Genomic DNA, 17367 nt, shown 5'->3' with positions numbered 1-17367 from the left:
TTCCCAGAGTTAGGAGTCTCTCAGGATTTGTCTTCCTCTCTAATTTTTCCCACTCATTCTCCCTCCTTTCCCCTTTAATCCCTTTCACTATTTCTTATATTCCAGATGAGTGAAACCATGTGATGTTTGTCCTTCTCCGACGGACTGACTTCACTCAGCATCATACCCTCCAGGTCCCTCCACGTGGAAGCAAATGGTGGGATCTGTCGTTTCTAATGGCTGAGGACTATCCCACTGTACACAGAGGCCACAGCTTCCTTATCCCTCATCTGTCGATGGACCCCGAGGCTCCTCCCACAGTTTGGCTACTGTGGATGCTGCTGCTAGAAACATTGGATGCAGGTGTCCCGGCGCTTCACTGCATCTGTATCTTTGGGGTAAATAGAGAAACAAACTCTTAACTCTAGAGAACAAGCCGACGGTTACTGAAGGGGGGGCCGGGGGTGGGCTGACGGGCCGTCAAGAGGGCACTGGTGGCGAGCGCCGAGCACTGTCTGGAGGAGCCAAGTCACTAAATTCTACACCTGAAATTAATCGAAAGCTGCATGTTGACTAACTGGAATGTAAATAAAAACTTGGAAAAAAAAAAAAAAAAGGACAAGCACAGCTGCCAGGGGCTTGCAGAAGGGCCACTGGGGCTTCCTCTCGGGCTCTGGGAGGGCGCCCCAGTGGCCAGCCGCCCACTCCCGATGCAGACCAGCTCTGGTCCGTGGCTACCCCGGGACCATGTGTGCCACCAGCCGGAGCAGACAGTTCCGGGTCCCCTCGGCGGCGGGCTGGTGATGGGAGTCTCACCTCTGCTCCTTGGCACAAATAAATACACCTTTTGTGAGCTTACACTACTTTCTCGCTGCTGCCGTAACAAAGTAGCACACACTCTGTGACCGGCCACCCCGCCAGTGTGGTATCTGACGGCTGTGGAGGTGACCGGGCCCGGTCAGCGTCCACGGGCCGCTATCACTGTGACAGTGGGGCCGGCTGGGACCCCCGAGTCAGGGGGCTCGGGACTGCGTGCCATCGGGGCTGGGACACCGAGTCATCGGGACTGGGACCTCTGAGTCTAGGGGGGCTGGGACCGCCAAGTCACTGGGGCCAGGACTGCCGTGTCATCAGGCCCGGGACTGCCGTGTCACTGGGGCTGGGACCGCCGAGTCTAGGGGGACTGGGGCCACCAAGTCATCGGGGCCAGGACCACCGCGGCATCGGGGCCGGGACTGCCATGTCTTCGGGGCCGGGACCATGTGCCATCGGGGCCGGGGCCATGGTGACAGCGGGGCTGCCTTCGCCGGCAGAGGCCCGGGAGCGCCCAGCAGCCAGCCAGCCAGCACCCAGGCGGTCCCGCTCCCGGTGGCCCGTCCCCCCGCAGCCACCAGTGCCCGGTGGCCGCCCGCTCATGCTGCCTTCTGCGTGGCCGGCCTCGAGGTTGCGCTCGGTCACCGTGAGCCCACCTGGGTCACCCAGGGTCCCCTCCTCGTGCCAGTCCGGCCGACGAGCCACCCCGGGCCCCGGTGACCTTCCGAGTCCCTCGCGGGCTCCTCACGGCTGTTTCTGGGGTCGCCTAGAACACGGGGGACTCGGGGAGCCATGACTGAGGCCGCAGCTTTTCAGCTGGCTTCATGGGCCTCGCGGCCTTTGTGTCGCCTTCCCCTTCGCGGTGTCCTGGGAGCCACAGGCCCCCGCTGGCTTCCAGGCCGGCTGTGCGGGGCGGCGGAACTGGGCTTCGGTGGACACTGCCATTTCATTAAGTGGCTGTGCTGCCACTTCTCTAGAAATCCAGCATCTATTGGAGGGCCATGCCAACTAGAGACATTTTTTTGACACAAGAAGAGCCCATGATATATTTTTAAATGGGAAACACAGATTTCAGGACAGTTACAAGCACAACCGAGAAAAGTAAAATCATTTATCACTTCCGGTTTAGAAATGGGGAGCTTGGGGCACCTGGGGGGCTGAGGGGTCGAGCGTCTGTCTTCCGCTCGGGGCGTGATCCCGGGGTCCTGGGATCGAGTCCCGCATCAGGCTCCCTGCAGGGAGCCTGCTTCTCCCTCTGCCTCTCTCTCTTTCTTTCTCTCTCTGTGTCTCTCATGAATAAGTAAATAAATAAATAAAATCTTTGGGGGAAAAAAAAAGAAGGTAAATCCTATTCTGCAAAGTTAAAGGCCGGTGGGAAAATATCCTTTTCCACTGACCATATGAAGGCAAGGAATTGTTAATACAGAACTTAAAAATAATCAGGAGGGAAACGATGATCTACCTTATCAGGTGGCAGATGGCGGGGCAAAGGTCCTTAGAAACGACTCCCATCAATTGGAAGTGACAGGTAAGCCTCACCCCTACCCTCCAAATAAGAAGAACTAACCCACATCTCATAGTTACAGCTTGGGAAGTTCCAGCCAATAGGAACAATAATGGTGGTCAAGGTAAAAACCATTGACCATATACCTCCCACATTCCAGACCCCAGGCACAAACTTCGTTTATTTAACAGGTAGTTACTGAGAATTTTAGTGGCCATTTAGTTTTAGAGAGCAGGGGCAGGGGCAGAGGGAAGAGCAGGAATGTTACGCAGCCTCACACCCCAACAGAGCCTGACATGGGGCTCGACCACAACCCTGAGATCACGACCTCAACCGACTGAGCCACCCAGGGGCCCTTAGTGGCCATTTAAAATAAGTTAATACATAGAGCCAAGAAGAGAACTTGACACTTAGCAAGTATTCTAGACAAGTCTGCTATTATTATTACAGTCAGGAGGTACAACAGAGCTACTGGGCTTATATAGAAGGGGCTCCCAAGACACCTGACACCACCCCCTCCCTGAAAAGCCAGTGATGCGCCCCAGAGATACGTGTGGGAGCCTTACATATAAGCCTTACAGCTTATATGTGGGTTAAGACTGTCAGAAGGTACATTTAGCATAAACATCAAAAACACTGCTGAAACCCGGGATTGAACCAGGGACCTTTAGATCTTCAGTCTAATGCTCTCCCAACTGAGCTATTTCAGCTTGTTCAGGCAGCTTTTCCTGTAGAACTATAATGGAATAATATTTGTCTTACAACAGTAAAAAAAAAAAAAGAAAAAGTCAATATTCAGGTTCAGCTGGGGGTAGACATTTAACAAACAGTACAGAGATGATGAGGCAAGTTTCCTGTTTGTTTCTTTTTTAAAAGATGTTATTTATTTATTCACAAGAGAGGCAGAGACACAGGCAGAGGGAGAAGCAGGCTCCCGCCCTGAGCCGAAGGCAGACGCTCAACCACTGAGCCACCTGGGCGTCCCCACTTCTACAAAATCTTAAAGTGAGAGGGGCAAATGAATCCCATTAGTAGCAATGATTATAACAGTAAATGAAACATAATGAATGAATAATTTGCTCTGGATTTTTGCTCTGTGTCAGACTCTGTTTTGAGTAATTTATAGGAATTAGTGATGAAGAAATCTAAAAAGCAAGCAGCGAATAGGCATTGATAAGCATCTGAGTGATGGTGGAGGGAGCAGTGTACCTTTGATGGGGTTCTATAAAGGAGTAGGAAGTTACCAATGTCACAGGGTCCAAGCAAGAACAGGTGGGCACTGGCAGTGTGCAGAGCATCTAGAGAAAACGCTGCCATTATCTTTTTAAGGCCAGAGATCATAAATGGTCGAGTACAATCTATTCAATAATATATAGAAAATTAAATAAGTGGTGATAGCTTACATATTTATCATCGAACTCATACTGATCACAAAAATACTAAACTTCTTCCTTTAATTTCTCATTCTTAGTATGGTGTTTAATTCACGATATAAAACACATTTATAGGGAACCCTGGGTGGTGCAGCGGTTTAGCGCCTGCCTTTGGCCCAAGGCGCGATCCTGGAGACCTGGGGTCGAGTCCCACGTCGGGCTCCCGGTGCGTGGAGCCTGCTTCTCCCTCTGCCTGTGTCTCTGCCTCTCTCTTTCTCTGTGTGACTGTCATAAATAAATAAAAAAAAACACATTTATAATCTTTATTATTATTAATTGTTATAATTTGCATGAAATCCCTTTAAAAACTCCAGTGGCACCCAGAGTACTCTGGAATTACATTTGTAAATCATTCTCTTTGAGAACGTAAAACGTCAGCTAGAACTGATAACGTGGCCCATCTAAACCTGTTAGAAACAGTATCAATGGTTTAAAGCCTAGTATTTCTTCCAGCATGAGTTCATTTTGTTTCTACATTTGGGATCTGTAATCAGCGGAATGGAAATTAAAATTGTGTTCACGCTTTTCTTTCCCTCAGGGTCTGTGATGCTCTCCAAATTAACTCCAAAATGCATTCAACCTATTTCCTGAAAAGTCTGGTGGATAATTTTATGGAGGTTGTTCAGTGTCACAGAGACAACAGAGCTTTTCAGGTAAACTAATGGAGGAGGAGAAGGACTGAGATAGAGAAAGAACAGGGAAGAAAAAGTGAGTATCCTCTTTTATTTTATTTTTTTAAAGATTTAGGGACACCTGGGTGGCTCAGTGGTTGAGCGTCTGCCTTCAGCTCAGGGTGCGATCCCAGAGTCCTGGGATCGAGTCCCACAACAGGATCCCTGCATGAAGCCTGCTTCTCCCTCTGCCTCTCTCTCTCTCTCTCTCTCTCTCTCTCTCATCTCTTGTGAATAAATAAATAAAAATATTTTTAAAATAAATAATAAAAAATAAAAAGAATTTATTTATTCCAGACAGAAAGACAGAAAGGAGAGAGAGCAAGCCAGGGGAGGGGCAAAGGGAAAGAATCTTCACGCCGACTCTGCACTGAGCAGGGAGCCTGAAGGGGGCTCAATCTCACGACTCCGAGGACACAGCCTGAGCTCCAACCAAGAGTCGGATGCTCAACCTGCTGAGCCACCCAGACATCCCATGAACATGTGGGTATCCTCTTAGGAAAGGGCTCAGAAATTAGGAGTAGATTAGAAAAAATTAGGCTGCAGTGTCTACTTTTCCAGGTACACAGGGGGTGGGCTTCTCCTTAGAAAGGAAACTGAGGAACACGGATCTCCTGTCTTGAGAACCTCTGATGGCTTAGTGTAGAATTGGCACATGTTCAAGGACGAGCACATCTTTCAGGACATTATTTTAAAATTCTACATTTCCACCTTTTAATCATCTTTTACATTAAAAAGCTGTAAAAGCCAGGGGGATGCCTGGTTGGTTCAGTTGGTAGAGCATGCATCTCTTGATCTTGAGGTTGTGAGTTTGAGCCCCATGTTGGATATAGAGATTACTTAAAAAAATAAAATCTTTTTTAAAAATTTAAAAACTGTAAAAGCCATTTCGAAACATACAACAGTGATTACTATAGGCCAAAATGCAGTCACATCTTGGTTTAAAAAATTTAGAAAATGGTCCTGACTGAACGTGAAAGCACAAACTCTCTCTCTCTCTTTTTTCTTTCCATAAGTTGCCTCTTATTCTGTCTTAAACAATTCCCCCTTTTTTTTTTTCAGTTCGTTTCAGAAGAAAGTTCATAGGAGTAATCCTATACAGCCAGTGGAAAAGAATGGTCACAGAGAGACTAGAGCCATGTACCCAACCCTCTCAAGAACCTCACTCCAAAAATACAGTGTCAAAAGCTCCAAGATGTGTGAAATTATCTCTATTTATTTTCATTCTGAATGAAATACACCTGGATAATTTTGTGTAACTGATGACGATCACAATTATCCTCTTTTCTCTTTTAGAAGCAGCCTTGATATCTTTCTGCTAGGATAACGAAGGGTAGATTTGAGAAATGCTACATAATTTGCATGTTTTCACTTCGTTTGTATGCTTGGTCTGAGTTTTCCTATCAGGTTAAAGATCTGAGTTGACTGAATATGCCTGTTTATAGGCATGTAAGATCCATCTCTACCATCAGTGCCTTTCCCCGTTGGGGGGGATTCTTAGCTTCTCTTACCCACGTATCACTAATTTTATGCCTATCAATCCTGCCTTCTGATGAAAAGGAAGGAGGGATCACTTACTTTATTTCTGGGACATTGCCTCTCCCGTTCACTTGGCAGGAATTCTCTGCAGAGATGACAACCAATCCAGGACCTACTGACTAGCCTACAGTGACCTGGGAAAGCCTTCAGAGGTTATTTTACAGAGCTGATAAAATTGTTCAACCAGAAGACCAAGAATACACACTTTGATCTCTTGCCAATGTTTCGGCCTTGTAAAAAAAAGTAACTTTGCCCAGAAACGAACATTTATGTTCCATGTGGTTTACAAATAATGCCTTCCATAAACCAGGGCTCAGCTGGCCTCAGCCCCATTCTCAGTAGTTTCCGTTCTTTCTCCTATGTAATCCCCAACAACATCCCCGTGTTGGCCCCATTTTACAGAGGAGGAACCCAGATGTAAGGAGTGTCGGTGGCTTGCCCAACATCTCATTGACGATGGATCAGGTCAGCACTTAAACTTGTCTGACCTCCCAAACCCTGGCTCACTTGCTCTGCGATGTCCCTTCCTGGATGAGTGGTCTGGTGATCAATTCCACGTATCATTGGTTTAAATGAAAGGGTTTGTATTAATCGCATACTTTCATCCTTACCTCCTTTTCGTAAATTAAACGTTCACAGTGTCGTGGGGACAGCATTGATTTACCGGTACTGATTATGTGCGGGGCCCTCAGCTGGACAGCTCCACATACTTTCCTTTACTTGTAATGACAGCTCTGGAGGCGAGCAGTATTATTCTCAACTCTAGGGTAAGGACGTTGGTGTGCGGACAGGTAATCCATCCGTGGTCACACAGCGAACTAGGGACAGGGCAGGATTCAGTCCATCCCTGCTGATGCCAGAATAAAGTTTTCCTGGAGCTGATAGTGTCGTTTGATGACAACCAATGTTCTCATTCACATGACACCTTGCCCTTGACCAACCAACCAGCACATGCTAGCTTGGTTCTTTTAACAAACTACACCTGAAGTCTCTGGGTGGCGTCTTATGGAAAGCAACTGAAAGCGACATTTTGAAGGACTGGAATTTTCTCTTTGATTTTTTTTTTTTTCTGATTTGCCAAATATACTTCTCTTCCTCTTCTTCTCCTCCTCCCCCTCCTCCTCCTTCTTCTTCTTCCCACTTCTTCTCCTTCTCCTTCTCCTTCTCCTTCTCCTTCTCCTTCTCCTTCTCCTCCTCCTCCTTCTTCTTCTCCTTCTTCTTCAGAACTTTACCTTCTGCTTTAGGTCCTAGAACTCTAATCTGTCTTGAACATGAGTGGGTTGGTAGCTGCAAATTTCAAGCTTTCCATTAAAAAAATTAATCTTTCACCTGAGAATGCACTAAAGTTAAATATGAAAGTCCCTCTAGCATTATAGATAGAAAGTAGTTTGCCCATCTTATGGTTTTCTTTATCCTGACCCCAACGTGTATTTCTACTGTAAGAATGGACATGTGTGTTTGGAGAGCCCCAGAGAACTAAGGAAATTCTACTCATCCCAGGACACCTCATATGGCATCATTTACATGTTGTATACTCAGCAAACATGTTATTGAGACTTCTTCCCCCTGTTTAATCAAAACTATCTTATCCTGTGCCTTGTAATAATGGGGCATTGGTTAGAGTCTGTGAACCAGCTCTGGAGACCCCTGGATATGTAAGCTCTGTGGTAGGTGTGAACTTGGCTGGAATGAGGTTTGGCAGCTAAACCCTCCTGGATGTAAGCAAAGCCAAGCTTAGGCTTCAGGGTGTGCCAGAGCCATGAAAAAACAGATTCACCCCTTAGCTGAAAAGACATGACCCTACTGCTGAGATGAAAGGCAAGTTTGGTGCCAGGTTGTTTCCTCCCTTCCTTCCTATTGACCGTCTTTAGACGCTGGTCGTTTCTGCTGCCAGAAATGCACTCATTTTTGGTCTTTGCACAAATTCCCAGATTTAGCTCAGTCCCTGCTTGAAGCCTCCAATAATTATTCAACCTCACATTGATCTCCTGTCTGCAAAGTTCCATCGGCAGCTAATTTTTGTGTGTTATCCGTTATATTACACCTGTCATTTCCTCTAGACTGGCTTTCCCTGAGACGAGCGTGCTGCCTTACACGTCTGTTGTGTGCCGCTGTCTTGAGGACATGGCAAATGACAGTCCAAGTCTTGGAACTTTAGAATCTCTTGCAGATCCATCATTTATTCACGGGCCAAAAAGCCCAGGGATCCTGCACCACTGCCAAAGCAAATTAGCGGTTGTACAAGAATCACACAAGGGGATTTTCAACTTGCTTTTTAAGACCCTTTGCAACCCACTTAGATGAGTTGAGACTTTTTGGAGGGCATCTTTCACAAAGGAAAAACCAAATAAATAATAGTCGTGCACAGTCATCTCCCAGGCCAGTGACCTGGTCACCTTCTAGGGACCGGAAATCCCATCCTAGAGACTGTGTTTTTTACATTTGTATCTTCCTTGAATGAGAGAAATCACTTAGACACTCACAAGTAAGTTTCAAATTTAAATTTGATTTAGACAGGAGATGAGTCCTAAGCATATTTTTAAAAAATGTTTTAAAGTGGAGGTACAATTTACATATGGTAACCTCACTCCTTTTAGTGTACAGTTTTCTGTCCCCATGGTGTTGCCTCTTCCAAAATGTTCTAAATGGAATCAGGCAGCCTTGTAGCCTTTTAAATTTGCCTTCTTTCACTTAGCATAGTGCGTTTGAGATTCATCCATGTAGTTTTTTGTATGGAAGGTTTACTCCTTTCTATTGCTAAGCATGCATATTCTTTTATGGATTTGGGGGATCTTGGTTTTATAGCGAGCGCGGGGATCTGAGATCACTACTGATGACCTGTATACAACCATGCCCGACGCCTCCCTTGGTTCACCTGGTGTATGAGAGGTAGGCAACAGCTGTGTGTATTATGTTTAACTAGTCCAGCCATCCGTGCCAGGATCCAAGTTACAAGAAATCCATGGAGACACCAGCCGATCGATCCTTCTTGGGAAGGCCGGGGTGCAGGAAGGGAGTAATGTGTTGCCTGTTGACACTAGGCTTTTACGTTTGGGAGTTGAGAAATGTGGGCCTGGGTCACCATGCTGTGCATTAACTAATCCTTGTATGCCTGTGGGGATGAGAATAGTCTTTTTTAAAGTCTGCATTACTATATTTGACTGCACACCCCTGTCAAATTGTGCAAATGTAAACATAAAAAGATAACTATGTAGAGGACGTTGACAGGAAAACCAGAGATGCTTTTGTGTTCTTAATATACTTGCCACACATCACAGTTTCCAAATATCTTGTCTAAGTTAGAGCTAGAAACCTTTTCAAGACCATGTTCCAAGGACGTATGTGCTTGGAAAACCTCAAATCTATTTGCAAGGGATTCCTAGGTGGCTCAGCAGTTGAGCATCTGCCTTTGGCTCAGGGTGTGATCCCAATCTGGGGATCGAATCCCGCATCAGTCTCTCTGCATGGAGCCTGCTTCTCCCTCTGCCTGTGTCTCTGCCTCTCTGTGTGTCTCTCATGAATAAATAAATAAAATCTTTAAAAATAAAATCTATTTGCAAGACTTTTTAAATCTTTTTGGAGCCATGATTTCTCAGACTCCAGCTCTTCTCTGCTCAGCCTCTGTGGCTGCACCTGCTGTTAGGTGGGTTGTTAGAACAGCCTCCCACCCCGCGTCTGTGTCCCTGCCCTGGCCTCTACATTTATCCTATCCCCAGCAGCAAGAGCGATCCCTCAGGACCACTCCTTTGCTCAAAACTGTGCAATGATTGTCTCTTCCCTTAGAGGAAAGCCATTGTCCCTACAACAGCAGGCAGGCAGGGTCCCCCCATTCCTGTCGGACGTCACTCCCACTATTTTCATCCCCCTCACTCTGGGAAAGGCACACTGAGATAGTCGGGGACGAGCTCTTCCTCACTTCCTCATCTCCTTCATGTCTCTGCCTAGGCGACCTTCTCAGGGATGCCCACTCCATCCTCCCCGTTGAAATTATCACCTGTCTGTCACTCCATTCCAGCCCTCAAGATCACTTTTCCTGTATTTTGTCTCTATCTCCCAAGAGCTGGAAACTATTATGATGATGCCTAGATTCTTGATACAGCAGCTAGACTTTGGATGTGTCCAACTTATAACCGTTATTCATAATTCTGATTATTTGGTGTAGTTGCCAGCCAGGTACAATCGTGGATGCCCAGAATGAGTGTGCAGGGGTGTGAAGGTAGCTCTGAAAATGGAATGGGAAACAATAGTGAAAGCTGAAGGAAAAGTTCACAAGAAGCACTGAGTTCAGGCAGCAAGAGGAGCAGAAATTTGCACATCAGAGGGGGAGAGGCGTATTGTTCTATGTAGATGAGGACAGAAGTGGAGAGGCATGGGGCTGTGGTGCCACCCTGGGGCTCAGCTTGAGAGGTGAGCAGAGTGGGGGTGATATCCCAGTGGCGGGAGATAAGGTCGGACCCGTGGGTGGGGTCAGACCATTAAAGGCCTTTACACCCTACCGAGGAGTCTGCATTTGATTATTCAACGTCACTATTGCGACCTCATCTAGGAAGTTTAGCATTTCCTAAATGCTGACTTGTTCGATATTAGGAATTTATTTCAGCTTGACTGTGATTTCTTAGGTTAAGAAATGTTTAATTTTCTCTGCTTAGTCTGGATCCAACCTCTGATATATACACAGGCAGTTGAAAGTCCAGAGAACAGGGGCTCAGGGCATGCTTTCAGCTGACAAAGAAAGAATATTATGTATATAAACATTCTTGTGTAAATATAGGCACCAGCCAAGTGAAAAGCTGTTTTAATGTATCATGCTATCTTTAGGTATGTGGCAAAGAAGTTATAAGTTAGCATATTGAAGAGATTTCTCCATGAGAAATAACTGTACTGAGGTCACTGGGTTTTCTTTTCTTTCTTTTTTTTTTTTTTTAAGATTTATTTATTTATGAGAGAGAGAGAGAGAGAGGCAGGGGGAGGGGCAGACAGAGAGGGAGAGAGTGTTCGTGAGGAGCCCACCGTGGAGTTCTCTCCAAGACTACCCTGAGATCATGACTTGAGCTGCAACCAAGAGTTGGACGCTTAACTGACTGTGCCATCCAGGTGCCTTGAGGTCATTGGGTTTTTAGGAATTTCTTTCTTAAGAGGTTAAGCAGGGATTGCTTTAGCCATTTCAAGAAATCCAGATTTGCAGAAGAAAACAAAGCAAAAAAAAAAAAAAAAAAAGATCAGTCCCTACAATCTTTCTCTTTATACTTCCTCATTTCTGCTCCCTGGGATCTAAAATTCAATCTTTCCCCAACCCCTATACCTTTTTTTTTCCTTGTGGTTTTTGATGTCAGCAATGTTCAGGTATTTTGGCTCCGAGTTTCAATAGCTCAGATTATTCCTGACACAAGTGAGTTCTGTGGTGGCCTAAATGAGACAGGATGCAAGCCTGTCCTTCCCTATGATTCCCTTGATCCCGGGAGTCATAAAAGATGTAAGGGAAGGTCTGCTAGCTCTTTACATTGAAGGGGACACAGTCATGAATATCCAAAGAGTGACAAGACGAACCATCTGGTTAACTATTAGACTTGAAAGTTTTCCTACAAGTCCTTTCAGTAATCAAGTAACATGAGGTTACGTTCTTTCAGAAATCTTATTACTTATTAAAATGAGCTGCTTTGTTTAAATAAGTTTGGATGCTAGGCAAAAGGCAAACCATGTGTCCAATGATCGATGACCATGTCTGCTTAGTTCTTAGATCAGTAATTCATGGGGGATGCAAGGATCCATCGACCAAAAATTAACTTTCACTTGTTGGAGATTACTGGTGAGCTTTATAATGACCCAAATAATCCAATTGTAGTATTTGATGAGATGTTCAAGTTATATCCTCTTGCAAAATCAAATTTTGTTGCTTGTTATGTGAATGTGGTATTTGCAAAGCTGTCATGGTGATTTCAAGCTCAAAGATCCCTCCCCAACCTACAGTGCCTGCAGATCAATCAAAGAAGAGTCAGGTATTCAATATTTGGGGGTGGGGGTGTGGCCCCTATATCTCTAGCTCACTGTCAAGTCAAGACAGATAAGACATTGGGGCCTGATGAACTGGGCTCTAGTTCAGGATTCATCAGTAACTGCAAGAAAACTATTCGAGTTTCCTTTGTTTCTTTTTTAAGTCTGTAAAATAGAGGGACTAGATATGCCCTACTTAATTAAAATGATATATCTTTGGGCACCTAGGTGGCTCAGTCACTTAAGTGTCTGCCTTTGGCTCAGGTCATGATCCCAGGGTCCTGGGATCGAGCCCCATGTCAGGCTCCTTGCTCAGTGGAGAGCCTGCTTCTCCTTCTCCCTCTGCCTCTTTCCCTACTCATACTCGTGCTCTCTCCACCCCCTCCACTCTCTCCACCTCCCCCACTCTATCTCAAATAAATACAAATCTTTAAAAAAAGAAATATTTTAAAATTCTACAAAACTATAAACCATTCTTTTGTTCTTATTCCTCGTAGCTGATAACTTTCTGCCTGTAACTTCCAGGGAATAAACTCATAGCCTGGGGGCTTAAATCATATTACAATCCTGAGTTAAAGAATGAGATTAATTAAAAACATTAATCTCTAAATTGACAAGCTTAGGTATTTTTCTATAGCTTTACATTTATTTGTACCACTTAGTAATTAATAAAGAATAATAAGTATTTTTAATAACTATCAGACAATTAAATGAGAATTTCTAGGAATCGGCCTGGGCATAAATAATTTTACAATATGTTATTATGCAGGCAGGGTTAAGAATACTTATTGTATAGGTATCCTGATCTTTCCTTTTCACATTTTAGGTGCAATTCACTGTGCAAAAATGTATCCAGACCAAAATAATGATTCGACTGAACTAACTCACGCTAATAAACATAGGAGACTTTTGAGAAAGAAAAGCTCCGCTACATGTGCGATCTGCCCTCTCATTTTCCGCTAAGACACAGAACTGCAAGGATGAAGTGAGAACAAATGGAAGGACAATTGTGTTAGATTTAGATAGAGTGTGTGCATGTATTTTATATGTATTTTTTTTTCAGTTTATGTGTTTAAGTCTCTTTAAAGAGACTTCCTCAAGTTCTTTGGGATGTTTAGAAACATTGGATCATTCCAACATGTAAGAAATTCATTATGCTGGAGAATCAGGGCCATGGCCTACTGGTTGGTTGCCATAGAAACGACAGTATGTAGACTTGGATTTCCTAGGATGGTATCAATTTCATGTAGTTTTATTGTTTTTAGTAAAGTCCATTCATGAAATGTACACGCGTGATTCGATTAACTCATTAGCTGTCTACACGCGTGCGCGCATGTGTGTGTGTATGTGTGTCTGGGTAGGATTACACTTTGGGCTTAGGGGCTCCTTCCTATATTTCTTACACCAGGGGTTTTTGCCGTACCTGTCCTGTGATCACATCAGCTGTTCAGAAAATAATGCATAAAGCATACCAGAATCTCTGAGAAGCACTGGATCCCAGTCCGCTAGGAGCTTGGAGAATGCATGGCACGCACGTCTGTCACACACTCTCAATGACACCAGCAGGAACACTTGATTAACATTCCGTTCAGACCAGCTTATTTTCAGTTCTTCTGAAAACACACTCAGTTAACCAAAAGGGTATGAATTTTTCAATTTGTAAAAAAAGTTGAGTTATCATGACACGTAGTCTTCTACAAAGAGCAATACTTATTGTTAAGTTACACTTATTCAGAATTCAAGACTTAAGAGCCATCCTTCTAAAACATAATGTTTGAACACGTTATTGGATTACTTTGCATCTTTCCTTGAAGATGTAGTATCCAAGTTAATTTGTATCCTGAAAATAAATGGTCTCTGACCTCCATTTGAGCGGAGGCCCTCATTCCATGGCTTGCTATTGTTTCCAGGACGAGGGTGGACTTTGCTCATCTGGTTTACAGAAATCTGAACACTTGTGTCTCTACTGGCCTTTCCACCCTCGCTTTATACCAGTTTCCCTTTCTTTCTCCCTTCTGGTCACACTGTGGGTATGTCCCTCGTACCCTCCAAGCTAGTCGGGCCACAGGACTTCTGCCTACACTATTATTCCACCTGGATGGTTTCTCCTGGCCTTTGTGGCCTCATTTCACTCCTACTGACCGTGAGATCTCAGCTCAAACATGTCTTGCTCAGGGAAGCCTCACCTGAGTAACCTCACTAAATGTCATCACCACTCAGGTACTGTAGCATCCCTAATTCTTCCAACAACCTTAATTCTCTTTTGCAAGTGACCTTATATATTCATGGGTTCTGGGAATTAGGGTATGGACATCTTCAAGGCTCATAATTTTGCTCATCTATCACGGGTTCCTAGTGTAAAGTGGGCCCCTGCTCGCAGAGGTTCTCCTGGAGATGAGCTATTTTCATGTCTATTTCTGAGTCTTTCACTTTATTGCCAGGTTGGGTAACAGGACTACTTACTAGCCTGTGCAATTTGTTATATGAAAACATGGATTCTGAGAAGCAACTCTTAGATAGACAATGAAAGAGAAGGGCATAGCTGTGCCTAAGCCAGGTGACTCTTCGGACCTCAATTTTTATTATTTCTGAATGTAAGGATGGAATAAGGTGTTCTATAAAGTACGCTGAGGTCTAAATCCTAGGCATCTCCAAACATGGTGTAGCAACAAGATTTACCAGGACTGTGAGTTAGTCATCTTGAGAGTTTTACATTGCATTGTTCCTGAGAACTGGCAACTTGAAAATGCTAAATGTCTCTTGGACTTCTGTTTTTATCTTACCCATTTTGCAAATTGATTCATGGAAAATTTTGGTAAAAGAAAGGAGCATACTCGGAATCTAATTTTTATAGATTTATTTTAGAGACAGAGAGAGCATGTGTGCAAGTGGAAGGGTGGAGCAGGGGGAGAGAATCTCACGTAAACTCTGCTGAGCAGGGAGCCTCTCGTGGGGCTTGATCCCAGGACCCTGAGGTCATGACCTGAGCCAAAATCAAGAGTCGGATGCTTAACTGACTGAGCCACCCAGGCACTCCTGGAATCTAATTTTTAAAACATGCTTAGATAAGCTTCTAAATTAAGGAAGAATTTGGAAAACTTAGGATAGACAAAATTCTGAGTTTTCTATTAAGATATATTTTAACCTGATTATAACTGGTTTTTGATATACAAGGATTCTTGATCAGCTCACAGAACCTCTCACCACTAACCCATAAATAAGAGGGACTGCAAGGCTACAGTTTGTATCTCTTGCGGTATTCATCAAATTCTCAGGGTGAGGTACTTGTTTGTTGCCCACTGGTAGATGTCAAAGAACCTGGAGGTTTTATTCCTCAGTTTCTCCTACAGACTTTGAACACAAGAGGCGCTTAAGCAAGATTTGCTGAATGAGCACATTTATCCCAAATGGTATTTTAGGGAAAGCTGGAGGTCACCAGAAGGCACTTGATCTCAGCTCATGGTAGTTAATACAGATCACAGCCAGCGTGCAACAGCCTGTCAGCACTCTCCAGGGGGCAAAGTCAATGAAAATACCCAAGGGGGGCGCCTGGGGGGGCTCCGTCCGTGAAGCACCTGCCTTCAGTTCAAGTCATGATCTCAGGGTCCTGGGACTGAGTCCCCAGTCGGGCTCCCTGCTCAGCGGGGAGCCTGTGTCTCCCTCTGCCCTTCCTCTAGCTCGCTCTCTCTCACTCTCAAATAAATAAAGAAAATCTTAAATAGAAAGAAGAAAGAAAGAAAGAAAGAAAGAAAGAAAGAAAGAAAGAAAGAAAGAAAGAAAGAAAGAAAGAAAGAAAAGAAGGAAGGAAGGAAGAAAGGAAGAAAGAAAGGAAGGAAAGAAAGAAAATACCCTTCAGGAGTTGATGAAGCCTGTAACTTAGTAGATTAAACAGCTCCTACTTAAAGGTCAAAGAGAAGAAGCATTTCCTCAGTTAAGTATCATGAGTCGTGGTCATTGCTTTGTGAAACGACTTCTGTGCACAGTCCCTGTTCCACTGCTGTTCTGTAGGCGGCTTCTCCCCGGAAGCTTTGTTCCTCGGTCTGCAGTGCCCACTCCCCCCACCGCCCCGCCCCAGATCCCTCGGGCTGGCCTCCAGTCAGGGGCTACTCTGCGCTCAGATCAAATATCACTTTTTTGGGGACACTGACCCTCGACACCATACAGCAGCTGCAGTCCCCAACCCAGCATGTGGCACACTGTAATTGCTTTTTGACATTTTGTGTAATTAGTGCACAGCCAAGGGAGGGGAAAAGGAAGAGGCTTCCGCACCCTGGATGCCAAAGGCAAGCCGCGAACCACTTCCCGGCTGTCTGGGCGCTGGAGCTCCAGCCTTCCCGCCCCTGCTAAATGCAGCTGGGTACCCAACCAGCCTGGCCCTGTGCAAAGTGGAAGCGTGGGGGTCCTGCTCCGAAAGTGGGGAAGAGAGCTTCTCCCTTTCTCCCGTGGTCTCCCTTCCTCCGCTGGCTGTGGTGGCTTTTATTTGCTAGTGACTGTTGTGATCTCTTGGTACCAGGAGACTTGAGGGGTGAGAGTGTCCCCCTCGGATCCCGGGGCGCAAGCCCACCCCTGACCCTCTGATGCCCTGAGGTCAGCCGGAGCTCAGGCCCCCAAAGGGCCAGAGCAGCAGAGACAGGTCCCCAACACCTGTTCCTGGGAGGCGGGAGGTGCCTAAGTGGAGGCCCTGACCCTCGTGGATGCTCCTGTCCAACCTCACATGAACCCAAAGATAAGGTCATCGAGCATTTCAAGGGAGGCACTGCGGGGCATCACGCCCCAGGCTCAGGGCATGGAGCCCCCCGTCCCCTAGCTGGCCCCCAGCTGCTATCCTTAGTGCAGCTACCGAGGCTCCTCCATCCTTTTCTGGTCCCCTCTGTCCCCTCCTTGAGCTTAATGGCACATCGGATTCAAGACTAACGGTGCCCTCTCTCGCAGAGCTCTCCTGGTGGGCGTTGTGGGCGGCGCATTGGTGGGTAAACTCAAGACGACTTCATTCCCCTGCCTCCACCGCGGAGGGTGGATGCCCCAAAAGAGCAGGCGCGAAAGGAAGGCAGGGCCTCCTTCCTGTTGCAAAAGCTGAAGATTTCAGATGCTTGTCCCTCCCGTCCTGGCACGGAGTACTGGGGACACCTCCCAACCTTGGTGGGACAGATGTACCCACCGGAGTGTGAATGTGGAGCTGACAGTGGAAGACTCCGGATCACGGCAGAGGTCTCCCCGAAACTGGCCACAGTGGTGTGGACACCCCTGCCAGGGCGCAGGGCACGGAGGGAAGCGGGCCCAGGTAAGACCCCAGTGCAGCTAGGGTCGGGGTGGGGGGGTCTCTCCAGCCCGGCTTTGTCTGTGGCTCCTGCTGTTTTTCTTTGCTTGTTTCTCTGTCTCTTCAAAGGCTTGTTTTCTGCCTTGTGTTCTGAGAACTCCTCAATATCTCTTTAAAAAA

The 17367-nt window shown here is 45.8% G+C and overlaps 1 non-coding gene across 1 annotated transcript; it reads right to left on the bottom strand.

Moving 5' to 3' along the window:
• Nucleotides 1-2933: 2933 nt before the first annotated feature.
• Nucleotides 2934-3006, bottom strand: TRNAF-GAA. Its single transcript has one exon. It is a non-coding gene; the product is annotated as a tRNA-Phe (tRNA).
• Between the last annotated feature and the right edge of the window lie 14361 nt (nucleotides 3007-17367).

This window comes from Canis lupus, chromosome 37 (assembly GCF_011100685.1).
Source record: "Canis lupus familiaris isolate Mischka breed German Shepherd chromosome 37, alternate assembly UU_Cfam_GSD_1.0, whole genome shotgun sequence".
Classification (NCBI taxonomy): Eukaryota; Metazoa; Chordata; class Mammalia; order Carnivora; family Canidae; genus Canis; species Canis lupus.
Note: the sequence above shows the minus strand (reverse complement) of the source record. Positions and strands in the feature narration are given on the sequence as shown.